Source organism: Castor canadensis, chromosome 2, assembly GCF_047511655.1.
Source record: "Castor canadensis chromosome 2, mCasCan1.hap1v2, whole genome shotgun sequence".
In the NCBI taxonomy this organism is placed as follows: domain Eukaryota; kingdom Metazoa; phylum Chordata; class Mammalia; order Rodentia; family Castoridae; genus Castor; species Castor canadensis.
The window spans coordinates 104,723,208-104,737,602 of record NC_133387.1 but is presented as its reverse complement, the minus strand read 5'-3'; the positions used below and the strand labels follow the sequence as shown (position 1 = coordinate 104,737,602).

At 46.4% G+C, this 14,395-nt stretch overlaps 1 protein-coding gene across 1 annotated transcript in view; it reads left to right on the top strand.

Annotated features, from left to right (window-relative positions):
- Adcy1 (adenylate cyclase 1) overlaps nucleotides 1-14,395 on the top strand; it is a 141,219-nt gene that overhangs the window by 15,359 nt on the left and 111,465 nt on the right. The window lies entirely within an intron of this gene.

The following is a 14,395-nucleotide window of genomic DNA, read 5'->3' as shown; positions in this document are numbered from 1 at the left end:
CTGACGTGGTAGAGCACGGACTTGCCTAGCATGCCCAAGGCCCGGGAGTCAGTCCCCAGCACCATGGGGAAAAAAAGAGGTTTTCATACCAACTGTAAGCTTAAAAACATGTGCATACTTATTTTCATGTCTAGACATTGTAATGAAGCCTTTTGCCTCTGCACGCATGGTGTCTGTGTGCGTGTCTGTACATGTGGCAGTTTGAACTTCTCTGCGTGTCTGTATGTTTGTGTGGTTGTATGTTTGGGCATGTGAGAATTTGTGTGTGTGTTGTGTACTGTTCACATGCATATGACTGTGTGCGTGTGTGTGTAAATCATACTTCTTCATGATTGTGTGCATGGGTGTGTATACCATGCTTTTTCCAAGGCCATACCCAGGATTTCCTCCTTGTCCTCTGGACTCTTCACACGGGTGCTGATATCTCTTTAGTGCTTTCTTCTAAGACATTCTTGACCTTGTTTTTTCAGTCCAGGTTGGTGTTGAACTCTTGATCCTCCTGAGTGCTGGGATTACAAGTGTGCACTGCCACCCCTGCTTGACTTTGATGTCATCATTTTATTTTCTGGCAGTACTGGGGTTTGAACTTAGAGCCTCTTGCTTGCTAGGCAAGTGCCCTACCTCTTGAGCCACTCCTCCAATCCTTATTTAATATTTTTATTAGCATATATCAGTTGTACAAAGCAATGGGTTTCATGATGACATTTTCATATGCCTATATAATATGCCTTGATGTATTCTCTCTCCCATTACCCTTCTTGTTCCCCTTCCCCCAAAAAGTCCCTCTTTGCTTTCTGGTCTTTTTTTAAAATTTTGATTACACATAAGATAGAAAAAGTGAAGTTTGTCTTTCTGAGTCTGGTTATTTAATCATAACATGGTGATCTCCTGTTCCATCCATTTTCCTGCAAGTGACATTTTGTTCTTCTTTATGGCTGAATACTACTCCACTGTGTATGTATACCACGTTTTCTTTATCCATTCATTAGTTTCTGACACCTAGACTGTTTCCATAGCTTGGCTTTTGTCAACAGTGCTGCAGTTAACATGGATGTGCAGGTGTCTGTATTGTAATCTGACTTACATTCGTTTGGATATACGTTCAAGAGTGGTCTAGCAGGATCATATGGTTGTTCTAGGTTTAGTTTTTTGAAGAACCTTCATACTGATTTGCATAGTGGCTGCACTAATTTGCATTGCCATGGACAGTGTATAAAGCTTCCTCTACCCCCATCCTCATTAGCATATATATTTATTATATATGTGCATATAAACAATTTATTTGTTTATTCTTTTTTGCAGCACTGGGGTTTGAACTCAAGGCCTCACACTTGATAGGCAGGCATCCAATCACTTGAGCCACTCCACCAGTCCTTTTTTTGTGATGGGTTTTCAAGATAGGGTCTTACAAACTGTTTGCCTGGGCTGGCCTCGAACGGTGATTCTCCTGATCCCTGCCTCCTGAACAGCTAGGATTACAGAGTGAGCCACCAGTGCCTGGCTCTCACTAGCATTTATTGTTGCTTTTCTTTCTCAAAATGTATTCCCTTTGCCCAGCAGTAGCACATTTGTCTGCAGTGCTCATTAAGGATGTAAATTCCTGGGTCCCTAGACAATCTCTGTCCCCTGTCTCTGTCCGTATCTCTGTCTTTGTCTCTGTCTCTACACCTCTCTGCCTTTGTCTGTGTCTCTCCCTTTATCTCTGGGTCTCTGGCTATATCTCTCTGTGACTGTGTCTCTCTGACTCTATTTCTGTCTGTGTCTATATCTCTCTGTTTCTGTCTGTGTCTCTATCTTTGTGTCTCTCTTTTTGTCTCTGTGTCTGTGTCTCTCTCTGACTCTGTGTATTTCTGTGTCCGTATCTCTCTGTCTCTTGTGTGTGTCTCCCTGTCTGTCTCTGTGTCTCTTTCTGACTCTGTATTTCTGTCTGTGTCTCTGTGTCTCTCTCGGTGTCTCCCTGTCTCTCTCTTCTGTCTTCCTTTCTCCATGTCCCTGTCTCAATGTCAGGCCATGGCCCCTCCTGCTTGTCCTTCCTTTCTCCTTAATGATGCTGGCCCCACCTCCATATTTCTTTGTGAACTGTGGACTGGACCCCTGGCACTGTGTGCACAGTTCACTGTAATAGAGGTGATGTCAAAGCGGAACACATGTTCTGATCCTTGAGTGCTGAGTGAAGACTTGGTTTCTGTGAGCTCCTGAGCTCATCCTGAGGTTCCTGTAGGTTCCATTTCCGCCATATTTTCAGAGCACCCTTTGAGCATCCCTCTCAGGACAACCTCTTCCCCAGGATTCAGGGTCCCCTTGCCTCCTACTGGCTCACTTGAGTGCAGAGAGCCTGGTGTCTGGGATGGTAGAAGGAAGTGAGCACTAAGGACCCACTGAGGCCTGTGGCTCCCAGATCTCAGGACCACAGGCTGCCCAGGGAATCTCTGGTTGAAGAGGAAGAAGCTCTGCCCAGGCCTCTCCATATTGTGTCAATATGGAACCACAGCCTCCTCGAGAGATAGGCCAGGGACTGTCTGCTAAATGGGTGGGTCAGTTGCATTCATGACACAATTCCATCCAGTGGTTACTTCTGGAATGCAGGCTGTTAAGGCAGCATGATGGGTGACAGGAGGGGACCTGTGGGATGTACCCTAGTCCCTCCCACCCCAGTTCTTGGAGGGGGACCCAGAACCAGTAGGTTCAGCTACCTTTTCACTCTGTTAGTAGGCCATGCTGCCCCTTGAGCCTTGGACGAACCTCTGGTGTCTTGGGAAATGAGACTGTTACCAGAAAAATATCACAGATAAGTACCTTGGATCTTGTGTCTGGTAGGAAAAGAATTCAAGCACGATGCAAAAATTATGGTAAAAATGATAGTATAGTTTATTAGGAAAGCCTTACGTTTTCGACAGACTTTAAGGGGGTTGCCTCTAGAGTGAGAGCCACAGGTCAGGTTTTGTTATTTATTTATTTTTGGTGGTACTGGGGTTTGAACTCAAGGCTTCACACTTGCTAAGCTTGCTAGGCAGACATCCTACTACTTGAGCCACTCTGCCAGCACAGGTCAAAATTTGGAGTTAGATTATTTATTGAGGAACTTTTAGCTTTAGGTCCATTTGGTCCCTGGGATGGGTTCCTGGGCTTGGGTCTTTGTCTTGTTAAGTTAGAGAGATTACCTGCTCTAGCTGGTAAAGAATTTCTATGTGAAATTCCTGGTTTCGCTCTATCAGACGTCTAGGGTGCAGCTCTTGGGTCTAGGTCTTTGTCTTGTTAAGTTAAAGAGATACCTGTGTGAACTCCCAGCACCAGGCCTAGCTGATGTTTAGGGTGTGGCTTGCTCTTGAGTAAAGGAAGGATTAAGCTTTAGGGAGGTGGTTGACTTCAAAGCCTCCTGTGATAACCCCTGGCCTCTGACTACTTGATCTTAAGAGAGGCTAGTGGAGTTGGGGAGTTGAATTACAGGATTTTATCTTTTTTCCTCTTGTGGCCATCACTTCTGTCTAGCACCCATATTGGTGGGAGTGGGTTACAGCAGAGTGGGGACATCTTTTCTGTAGGTTTTAGATGTTGTTCTTAGTTTTAAGGTTGGCAGAGGCAAGAGGTCTTCTAGGCAGGCTTAGCCATCTACTCTGGGAAGTCTATCTAACCATTATTAGAATGTCAGGTCAGACTCAAAGGTGAAAAGTGAGTGGCTATTTTTTTTTAATAATATCTTAAGATAGCCAAAGGTAATTTTGACTCTCAAGCTGATACTGACCTTTAAGAAGTCAACCAGGTCACACAGTCTATGGAATCTTTATTAGCAAGGTGGCTTCTTCAGGGAACTTCAGCTCTGCACATGTGTTGGGGACATGCTTGACTAGCTCTCTGTGTCCTTCCTGGACCTTCTTGGGGCAGTGCACAACTCAGGAGGCACTGGGAGAGAAGGGTAGGAGTAGGGTTACCACCACACCACCTTTTACATTTCTAGAAGGTTCTTTACTGGGGGTAAGGTGGGAGGAGCTACCTATTGTCAGTATGCTTGAGGCTCATTCCTTTGGGAGGAGTTTGGGTATGCTTAAATGACCCCCTCTTCCCAAACAAAGGAACAGAAGCAAGGGACACCCTTGCCTGCAATGTGAGCAAGATAGATGATCCAGATGTTAACAGCAGTGGTGCAGTCTGTGATCCGAAGATTTCCAAATTCTTTGTGTCCCATGAGAAGAATTGTGGAAGGACATGTGGGTATAAATGGAGGGAATTCCAAAAGGGACCATGCTGGGACCAGGTAGAAGCTGGAAGCAGAGAGAGTCTTTCTCTTTTCCAGGTGCTTTTAAAACTCATGCTAACCTAAGGGAAGGGAAGAACCTGGTGATTCCCATCCAGTAACCAGTGAGTGGGGAGGGGCATGGGTGGTCCCTGGGCTAAGGTGGGGGTGGTTTGAGTTGTCCTTGAGTTGGGTGTGAATGACCTACACACATTTGCACATTTGCAATTGAATAGAAGGCTCAAAGAAAGAAAGGGATGTTCACCATGAAATACAATATTAAGTGATAATGTTCTGAGAATCCTGAACTTCCCTGACTCTGGCATGCCTCACAGGCTGGAGTGACAGATGACCTTCCTGCTTGTGTGTGTGTGGTCATTAAATCTTCTTAAAATGAAGAATCACTTGTAAAATGACCAGGCCTCTGTCCCACCCTTAAGAGTAGAAGGATTTTACTCTGGTTTATTAATCTGAGAATCTGGGCTCAGAATTTAAATAGCTCAGAAGGGATGATGAGTGAACAGCAGGTGGGCATGGGGCAGACCTAGGCTGAGCCCAGCGTTTCCCAATGGACCGAGCAAGGACTGCTGCCTTCCTTTGTGTCTCTGCCCTGCCCAGCTCAAAGAGGTTCACCCGGAGGTGCACGTTTGTAGAAAACCAAGGTAACATGCTCCAAAAGTGGGGCTCCTTCGCCTTCAGAACAGAAATGTCAGAAGTGAGCGCTTTGAAACGGAAGAGACCAAGAGAGCCCAAGAAAGAGCTGACACACACAGGAGGGGCTTGAGGGCTGAGGAGGCACCGGCCACAGACAGAGCAGCGACCCCAAATAGACTGCCAGGAGATGCTAAGAAGAATTTCATGCCCACCTATTTGAAAACTGAGACAAAATGGGCACATTCCTAGAAAAAAATGTTAGCTACTGAATATGATCCTAGAAGGAAAAGGAAGCCTGAAAATCCTATGAGCTTTAATGATGCTGAGTCAGTCTTTAACGATGCTGACTCAGTCTTTTATCTATTTTGTTTTAATTTTATTTTTTTGTAATGCTGGGGATTGAGCCCAGGTCCTCACGCACCAGGCAAGAATTTATCCCTAGCATCCGACTGAGTAATTTTTAAGCTTATCCAAAAGTAGCAGCAGGCTCAGGTTTTACAGATAAATGCTAAGCAACAGCCAGGAAGATATTATTCCAGCTGGGTCTACACTGCTAAGAAACTCATTCTCTGAGCTCAGCATGACCTCCTTCGTAATCACACAGGGCTGAGCTCAGATGCCTGGATCCCATAGGCAAGCCAGGTGCACACACGGCAGCCTGTTTCTCTGCCCAGTTTTAGTTTTCCTTAAGGGCTCTTCCCAGGCCCTGTGCCTAGGTGCCTCAGTGAAGTGGGAGGGTTCTGCTGGCCACTGTCCCTTTGTGGTGTTGCTGTTAGGCATCAGGTTCCAGGAGAGGGGCACTGGTGTACTTCTGACCCCTTGTGTAGATTATCCTACAGAAGACAGGGCATCAAGCTGTTGGTGCCTGTTGGAGTCTGTGATCAGAAGACTTCCAGATTCTTTGTCCTGTATGGAAGAATCCATGGCAGGACACGTGGGTGCAAATGAAGTTTATTAAAAGTTAGGGAAGGGAGATATGAAAGGGAGCAGGTTGGGGCCCAGGTGGAATCTGGAAGCGGAAACAGCTTGTGTCTCTTCCCCAAGTGCTTTTAAACCTATGTTAACCTATGAGAAGGGATGAACCTAGTGATTGCCATCCAATAATCAGTGAGTGCGGAGGGGAATGGGTAGTTTCTGAGCCAGGTGACCTTTGAGCCAGGGGGAGGAGCTGGGTGGACTTCCATATACACCTATATTAATTCTCAGGTGCCCCACCAAGGAGGGAGGAAGTTCCCATTCTTTCTAACTTATTGTAATTACAATGGAGCTCTTAAGGGATGTCAGGGAGGGGTCTCAGTCCCAAACTTTCCCTAGTTCTAATCTGCTTCAAAGTGAGTGGCCGTAGAGCATCCTTGGCTCCTATTGACATTGGTCAGATACTGGGCAGGGGAGGTGACCGCTGTCCAGCATTCTTCTTGCATTGGGTGGTCAGTAGGGGTGGTGTGGAGCACCTCCCCCTAGCCTGGATACCACACATCTGTCCTCCCTCTGAGGGGTCCTAGCCTTGCTGTGGGCACTGCCTATGGGGTTCTGAGCCCACTGGGCCCTCCATGATTACTCATGCCATGCTGTTTGTGCCACTCAAGCTTCAGAGTTTATCCTACAGACAACATAGGGATCTGGTGTGTCCTCTTTGCCAACATTTGGGGGTGTCTCAACCCTGACAGAAAGATTTGGAGCCCCACTTCCTGGGCAGGAGGCTCTTCAGTGTATCTCAGGAAGTTGCTACAGGTTGTGGGGCAACAGGTTGTCTTGTGTTCCTTGTTTAAGTCTAAATGGCAGTTGGAGATGGTGGCCAGCTTGATGGACATGCTGGTCCTTATGGTTCTCCTGATGGCACAGTCCAGGCTCAGGAGCCACTAACACCTGACGCAGAGCCCCCGTGGCTGGGCAAGAAGGTGGTGTCCATTAGAGGGCTGAGGGTCTGGTGCACCGTGGGCAGTTTGTGATTCAGAGGCAGTGGCTGGGTCTTCAGCGCTGAGTCCAGTGTCCATAGCCCAGCTAGCAGAGGACTGGACAAGCAGACCAAGCCATGTTCAACACTGTGATGTAAAGTGACTTGTGGACACTGGAGACACTGCCAGGGGTGAGAATTGGCCAACATGGCTGTGGGGGTGCCTGTGGTTTACAGTATGCTTTCTAGAAAAACCCGAGGAGTATACTGAGGGCTGCGGCCACCATATTCACTAGGCCCTGACCAAGGCAGGAAGACCAAGCCAGGTGGCTGAGCCTGTCCAGGGAAAGGTGGCCTCAGAGACAACATGTCAGCTGGAATCAGCTTTGGCTGTGTCACCCACAAATAACCAGACAGACAAATAGGGAGATAGCTGTGTGTGTCCTGGGTCAAGGTGAAGAAGGGGTCAAATCCTATGAATTTGTGGCTCATGCAAGATCAAAATGTTTACATGTTGATCAAGAATGGTGAGTGAGGTCCCCAGATTCCAGAAAGTTAGGAAACCATTGGTGTTCAGTTGTCATAGAGGCTTAGAAGTGGAAAGGTAGAAGACCAGGGGGCAACTCGGTAGCCACCATAGTGGACAGGAGAAGGATTTACCCTTTAGTGGATCTGGGTCACAGTACCAAAATGTTACCAATGGATGGGATGAAGTGTCCCGCATTGTGACATAGAGATTAAGATGCTGCCTCAGGTGCACCAAAAGAGTCTGAGAGGGAGCAGTTTGGATAAAGCCTGGCTGAGTTGGAGAGTTTGCCCTTAGGGTTTTTACTGTCCATAGGGCAGAGTTACTCAGTGGTGTGAAATAAGGGAGCTTCCCCAAATGGCTTGGCTGCCTAAGGAAGTCAGGCTCCTGAAATTTTAACAGGGTAAAGGCAGGCACCTGTGAATTTGATCCTTTTTGCCCTTCCCTGTGTAGTGCCACTGTGGATGATCGTCCTAGTAGTCATTATGGCCCTCAAGCCACGTGCAGCCTCCCTGTGGCTAGATAAGGAGGATATAGAACTGTTATCTTTTTTTTCTTTTTGGTGGCACTGGGGCTTGAACCCAGGGCTTTGCACTCGCCATGCAGGTGCTTTACCAGTTGAGCCACGCCTCCAAGCCCTTTTTGCTCTGGTTATTTTGGAGATAGAGTCTGGCTTTTTTGCCCAGGTCAGCCTGGGCTGTGATACTCCTATATTTTATGCTTTCCACTGTAGTTGGGATGACAGGTGCATGCCACCACAGCCACAGTTTTTCTGTTGAGATGGGGTCTCATGAACTATTTTGTTCAGGGTTGGCTTGGGACTTCCATCCTTCCAATCTCAGCTTCCTGCCTAGCTTGAAATGACAGGCATATACCAGTGTGTCAACTATTGGTTCACATGGGGTCTCATAAACTGTTTGCCTGGGCTGGCCTTGAACTGTGTTCCTCTCTGATTTCAGCCTCCCGAGTAGCCAAGATTACAGGCAGGAGTCACCGGTGCCTGGCTAGGGCTGTTACCCTTATTGGTAGTACAGGGTGTGGCCCATTATTATTATTATTTTTTTTTGTGATACTGGTTTTGAACTCAGGGTCTATACCTTGAGACTCTCCACCTTTCCCCCCCCTCCTTTTTTTTTCCTGTTGGGTTTTTTCAAGATAGGGTCTTGTGAACTGTTTGCCCGGACTGGCTTCGAACCTTGATCCTCCTGATCTCTGCCTCCTAAGTAGCTAGGATTACAGGTGTGAGCCACTGGTGCCTGGCACCCATCTGGGTTTTATAGTTCTGCCATGGAGAAGGGGGCAGGGTGGAATCTTGTAGTCTGGGGATGTCCTTGTTCCTAGCTGCCTGTGCTAATAGCTGTGGTAAGACGGAAATTGCATTTTTCATGGACAGACATCTGGAGGGAGGCAGCCTGGCGCTGATGTGGTGGCTCCAGGGTTCTTAGGGTCTGACTTGTCTAAGTCAGCTCAGGCAGCCATGATGAAGTGCCACACATGGCTGGCTTCAATAGAAATTTATTCCTCACAGTTTTAGAGGCTGCAGAGTCTGAGGCTGAGGTTCAGAGGCCTCTTACCAGACTTGATGGCCACCTTCTCTCTGTTTTTTACCATGGTCATCCTACATGTGCTCTTGGTGTCTTCCTCTAAGGACACCAGTCACATTGGATTGGGGCCTGCCCCAGGGACCTCATTTTATTTTTTGTTTTTTTAAAAAAATTTTGTGTTACCATATTATTGTTGTACTGGGGGTGCATTATGACATTCACAGAAGTTCTTACAATATATCATACTTGAATTCAGCCCCTCCATCATTCTCCTTTATCCTCCCTCCCCCCATTCCTGGAACAGCTTCAGCAGGTCTCATTTTTCCATTTTCATACATGAGTGCATAATATTCCACCATATTCATCCTCCTACACCCTTTCCTTATATCCTCCCCCTCCCACTGGGGCCAACCCCCAGACAGGACCTGGTTTATCTTCCTGTCCTCTGTTTTTGAAAAAAGACATTTTTGTTTAAGATAGCTACACAGGGAGTTTCCTTGTGATGTTTCCATGTATATATGTATTATAACCTGAAGTGGTTCATACCCTCTATTTTTCTCCTTTCTACTTTAGTCCCCTTATGGTGATATCAACAGGTTAAAAATTCTATATTCATTCCTGTATAGAAAGTACATCAACCATATTCACCTTCTTAACTTCCTTCTTTTACCTTCCCTCTCTTATGTGGCCTCCCCTTAGTGTGACCTGTTTTTCATAATATTGATTGTATTTGTATTGTGTCTGTCTTCCACATATGAGAGAAAACATGCAGCTTTTGGCTTTCTGAGCCTGACTAACTTCACTTAAGATGATGTCCTCCAGTTCCATCCATTTGCCTGCAAATGACAAAATTTCATTTCTTTGTGGTAGAATAAAATTCCGTTGTGTACAAATACCATATTTTCTTGATCTGTTCATCAGTAGTGGGGCATCTTGGCTGTTTCCATAGCTTAGCTATTGTGAATAGTGCTGCACTAAACCTGTGTGTGCAGCGACTTCATTTTAAATGAATTACATTGACAGTCACGTTGGGCGTTATGATTCCATTTGTGAATTTTGGGCGTTATGATTCCATTTGTGAATTTTTTTGGTGGTGGGCACGGTTTCATCCATAGCACACACCAAGCAACATAGTACTCTGTCAAGTGAAAGTCAAGAGTGTGATCTTGGAATGAGGGGAGGCGGGCTGTGCCTGGGGTAGAGAGCGCCTATTCTAGTCCTCAGCTGGCCAGGCACAAGGACAAGAAGTCCTGGCTGCTGTGCAGCTGGGAGAAGACTTGGGTGAACATGGCCCTTTCCTGCTGGTTCTCCTCTGTACTTCCTGCTCTGACTGGAGCTTAGGATGGTGACAGCACAAGCAGGGCCCAGACATGCTCTCTGCTCACTCCAGATGAACTATGACTCTGAGCAGTTCATCCACCATCCCTGGCCTGGGTCCCACCAGCTCTGGGTGCAGATCTGCCTTTCTTCCTTGGATGGTTGTGGGTGGGAGGGCTGAGGGTACTCCCCTTGGCCTAGGGCATCTGCAACCTCAGTGGCCCCTTTACTGCATACGTACCCAGCAAGAAGTTCTTTCTCAGCACTCCCGGGGCTTTAGAAAGGATTATTCTTTGGCTTTTCCGTCCTCCTTCCAGTTTCTCCTATTTTACTTTTACCACCCAGCCCAGTGAGTGGCAGAAGCAGAACCCTGAGGTCCTCATTAAGAGGTGGACACGATCTGGGGGAGGGGGACTCATCCTCTGGTCTTCTTGGTCTGTCTCTCTATGTAGATATCAAGTGGGGTTCATAACTGGCATAACTGGGGTGACAGGTCAGGAGTGAGGACAGTGGGATACAGACCATGCCTTCTTGATATTTGGTGTGAGGAGAAGGGGCAGGGCCAGGTCTGAGCTAGTTAAGGGAGTGGAGGACAGCAGATGAGGGTGCTTTCCAGGCCCTGGACAGAGAAGAGGACACTGGCTGATTGCTCTGGTCTTGGAAAAGCTTCCAGAAATGATCAGTTTCAGGCCTTGAGGAGGCCCTGACTGGACCGAGAAGGAGAAAAGTTAATCCCAGGTGCAGGTCTCAGGTGGGCTGGCTTTTGGGGACTCAAGATTGCTGACTGGCAATTAGCGCCTCCTGGAGTGTGACTGGACAGAAGGCCCAGGTGCTGGCTTATGAGGGCGAAAGAGGGAAGGCAGGCCCTGCAGTGCTGCCCACTTGTGGTGAGGACAAGATGGTGGTCCTTGGTTGGAGAGCCCATGGCCCCTGCCTTCTGTGGATTTGGGTCCCTGTCTCTAGCACTTCTGCACTAGCTCCCAAGGGAGCTTTGAGTCACTTGGGAAGATACACCTTCCCCTGTGGGGAGCCAGCCCAGCTTTGTCACCCAGATGTGTTCCTCAGCCTCTGCAGGTAATTCTGGTGAGCAATGCAGAGCTCAGGTCTTGCCCCAGACCCACAGAGTCCATAGCCAGAAGGGACATCTGAGGAGGCCCAGGTGCTGATTCACGGACTGTGCCACTGGGATTCAGTCCGTGGTGAGCTGTATGGGGGAGCCTCTGTGGATGAGCTGTATGGGGGAGCAGGTACCATCAGACCTTTGAGGGAGGTGTATATAGAAGGTAGAGGCAGGAGGTGGGACTTGTAGGTGGCATTCAGGTTGCAGATATGACAGGGATGGGAAGGTCCCTTAGCATGAGTTCTGCTTCTGTCAGCATGGAGGGGGTGGGGCTGTGGGCTGGAGGCACAGGTCCATTATGACAACCTGGTGGCCTTGGGATGTCCCCCCTCCATCCCAGGAGTCTGTGCTTGTTACAGCTGGAGAGCACGGAGGTATGTGAAGGTCCCCCTCAGCTCCTGGGCTTCCCCCACCCCTGCCACCTCTGCAGCCCACCAGGAGGGCACCCCAGGCCCAGCTGTCTTCCTAGGTGTGAGGCTGGTCCCTCAAGGCCCTGGCCCCTCAGCCACCACTACTAAATCAGATTTCCCAAAATAACAGGCAGCTATTTAAAGCACACACTCAATTTGTTATCTTAGCAAGGTAAATGGAGCAATTTTGAGTTCTCAGTGTGTGAGGACATGCATCACGAGAAAGAAAACTTTCATCTGAATAATATAGGATGGGTTTTTAAACAGACAGCTGTTCTTAAGCCATGACCGTTGTTGTTTATACTTCAGAGTGTTTTTTTTGCAGACTGGGGTTTGAACTCAGGGCTTCACACTTACAAAGCAGGTGCTCTTACTGCTTGAACCACTCTACCAGCCCTGAATGTAGCACTTTAAGGAACTTCCAGATGGTTTTCCAAAGTGGCTATTCCATTTTGTCTTTTCACGGAGAATATACAAAGGTGCCGTTTTCTCCCTTTTCAGAATTTTTGGGTTTTTTTTTTGTAAAAACATTTTTAGAAAAGCTACCTCCACCTGTCCCTCAACCAGACCTAAGAACTCACTAATCTTTCTGTATGCAGGGGATCTGGACATTTCGTACTGATGGAACTTTATGCTGTACTCTGGTCTTCTGTGACTGTTTTCTGTAGGGAGTATCAGTACTTCAGTCCTTTTTTCTTGCCAAGTGTTGTTCCATTTCTACAGATGGAACACATTTTGTTTATCCCTTCACATCATATTAATATTTAGATCACATTCACTTTTTGGCTAGTATAAATAATGCTACCATGAGAAATTGTGTAGACCTTCTGTGGCCAATGTGACCATGCCATTTTCTGTTCCTGCCAGAAACATACATAGGGCAACATTTTCTTCATATTCAGAATTTGTGTTTTTTTTAAAATAAACTTTAAGACAAAGCTACTTGTAAATTCACATGTCACTGTAAAGAAGAATGTCCTTTGTTCCATTCCCCAGTGGTGACCTGGCTGCACTGTGGTACAGTATCACAACCAGGAGACCAACATTGGGAAGTAAAGATACAGACGTCCCTGGCCATAACAACCAGCACCATGAAGCAGGAGGAACCTTGACGTTCCCTTACATCCGCCTCTTTCCAGTCCTCTTCCATTCCTGACCTCCGGCCCCTAGGAACCTGTTCTGTAAATTTGTCATTTCAAAAATGTCATCAAAATGGGATCAGAAAGTTGGTAGACTCCTAGAGTTGTGTTTCTTTCGCTCAGCACAGTTCTCTAGAGATTCATCCAGGTAGTTGGATGTGTCTGCCCTTGATTTCTTCTTAGTGCTAATAAATGCTATGGTGTGGTTGTAGCACAGTTTGTTTAAGCATTTTCCCACTGGGGGGACATCATGGTAACTTGCAGTTTGGGTTTTTTTTTTTTTTAAGGCTCTTAATTGGTTTTATTTTTTATTTTATTTATTTATTTATTTATTTATTATTCATATGTGCATACAATGCTTGGGTCATTTCTCCCCCCCTGCCCCCACCCCCTCCCTTACCATCTACCCCACCCCCTCCCACTCCCCCCCACCCCTTCGATACCCAGCAGAAACTATTTTGCCCTTATCTCTAATTTTGTTGAAGAGAGAGTATAAGCAATAACACAGTTTGGGGTTATTATAAGTAAAATAAGTGTCCATGAGTTTGTTGCTAATATGTAGAAATTCATTTTTGTAGGTTAGTCTTGTTTGTATACTGTGACTTTTTGATTATTTGTTCTAGGTGTGTTTTGGTGTTGCTTCGTTTTGTTTTTGTAGCATCCTTTGTGTTTCCCGTGTAGACCATTGTATACTTTTTATTTCTTTCTTTTCAGTCTGTGTGCTGTTTCTCACCTTAATGCACTGACTAGACCTCCCCAGTGTGATGTGGGAGGTGAGTGATGTGACCTGATGCCCTGGCCTTGGCCTGGATGACAGCACTTAACAGTATAAAATGTTAGCAGTGGGCTTTTTTTTTTTTTTTTAATTTTCCTCATGATGAGGAAGTTCCTTATTCCTAGTTCTTTGAAAGTTTTATCATGAATACAGGTTAGTTACATTCTTTTTCAGTATTAATTACTATGTGTGTTTTTTTCTTTATACTGTTGTGGATTGGTTGAGATTTCAATATTGAACTAGCATTGCATTAAGCCCAATTTGGTTAGGGTATATAATTCTTTTTATGTGTTGGTGAATTGCTTGTGTCTCATTAAGACTTCTTATAATCTGTTTTTCACGAGTGCTTCAGTTTTTCATAGAATCGTTTCCACAATGGCTGCTTTAGGTCTTGGTTAGTTGTTCTAGCACTCTGTCTTTTTGGTGTGGTAGGTGGGTTTGGACTCAGAGCCTCACACTTGCAAGGCAGGTGCTCTACCACTTGAACCAAACTACCAGCCCTTTTTTGTGATTTTTTTTTTCCAAGATAGTATCTTGCAAATTATTTGTTGAGGGTTGGCTTTAAACTGTGATCCTTCTGATCTCTGCCTCCTGAGTTGTTAGTATTCAGATGTGAGCCACTGGTACTCCTCTTGTCCTAGCTGTTGACGTGACAAATGATGTCCTGTTGGAACCTGGCCATTTGCGGAATACTGCGTGAGGCTCTGTATCTTTTTTGGGCTAGTTTTCTGTTACATCACCCTGGCAGGGGAAGGCGCTGCAGTCTCTTTGCTGCCAGGTCAGGG